At 47.0% G+C, this 1393-nt stretch overlaps 1 protein-coding gene across 2 annotated transcripts in view; it reads right to left on the reverse strand.

The window, feature by feature from the left end:
- The window catches only part of AKAP2 (A kinase (PRKA) anchor protein 2), a 50013-nt gene that overhangs the window by 7232 nt on the left and 41388 nt on the right, over positions 1 to 1393 (reverse strand). The window lies entirely within an intron of this gene.

A 1393-nucleotide genomic window follows, 5' to 3' on the forward strand; every position in this document is an offset into this window, starting at 1 on the left:
GGGGAGGAGTCCATCTATGGGAGTCCTGGTGTAGCGCTAGAAGATAATCATTGGACTAGGAACCACAAGGTCAGCAGCAGTTCAAACCCACCAGTGGCTCCCAGGAAACCCTATACAGTGTCGCTGTTAGTAGTCAGAACAGACTTGAAGGCACTTAACAACATCAAGCTTTGGGCAGCCCCCTCCAGAACTGTGAGTTTATACTGCTTAAGATATTTGAGGAGTCCTGGTGTGGCACTGTAGAATAAACACCAGACCACAAGGTCAGCGGTTCAAACTCACCAGCCGCTTCTCGGAAACCCCATACAGGGTTGCTATGAGTTGAAACCGGCTAGACGGCACTTAACAGCAGTAAGGTATTTGAGGCATTTATTTGGAACTGGACTGCTAACCACAAGGTCAGCAGTTCAAACCCATGAGTCACTCTCAGAAACCCTATATATGGTCTCTATGAGACAGAACCGATTTGACGGCACACAACAGAGAAGGTTAGGTAGGATCCCACACATAGGATCACTGGTTGCTTTTTTAGGTGTAGCATTTAAAAACTGTAGTTCTAAGACTATCAGGCTGAAGCCTGGGAGCTGGGAGGTTTTGAGCTTTCCTCTCCTTGGTACCTTTCCCAGGACATGAGTGAGAACCTCAGAGAGCTGGGGCAGTCCCAAGCACCACTGATTGTCTAAATTCTTTGTGAGTTTAGGGGGCGAAGGAAGCATGCCTTGGAGGCAGACGGCTTCCTTCAGTCATACACTGAGGGCACAGCCGTTCTCCCAGTGGCTGTTCTGGCCTGGAAAGAAGAAACGAGTGCCAGCAAGTCTTAGAGAAATAATCCCTTGCCTCCAGCTTTGACTTGGCCCAGGAGCACCAAGCGATCCTCTCATTCTAACACAGGTATGGGTGGCTGAAAGATCCCTCAGAAATTAGGTCTTGTGGCAAAAAATAGAGGAAAAGAACAGAGTATGAAAGCCCACTAGGATTTGAGTGTGGGGACAAAAGGCCAGGAGGCCGGGATTTGGATTTAGGCTAGCCAAGTGACATCATCAATGGACTGAAGCATGGCAACAGTAGTGACGTTGGCCCAGGATCTGGCAGTGTTTTGTTCTGCTGTGCATAAGGTCACTTTGAGTCGGTACCGACTCGATGGCACCTAATAACAACAACAAGCAACTCTTAGATTGAGAAACAGAGTAAATCCACCAACATGATCAAGGGCATCACAGATCCAATGAGCAACTGTGTTCTGAGTTCAGGTGGGGTTAGGGGACACTTGGCCAGAAAAATACTGTTTGCCTAAATACAAATCTACGAGAGCCAAAATATGATCTTGAATTTATCCCTCCTGAATTTAGAGATCATCTGAAGAACAGATTTGATGAATTAAACACTAAAGACC

This window comes from Chrysochloris asiatica, unplaced genomic scaffold, assembly GCF_000296735.1.
Source record: "Chrysochloris asiatica unplaced genomic scaffold, ChrAsi1.0 scaffold00069, whole genome shotgun sequence".
In the NCBI taxonomy this organism is placed as follows: domain Eukaryota; kingdom Metazoa; phylum Chordata; class Mammalia; order Afrosoricida; family Chrysochloridae; genus Chrysochloris; species Chrysochloris asiatica.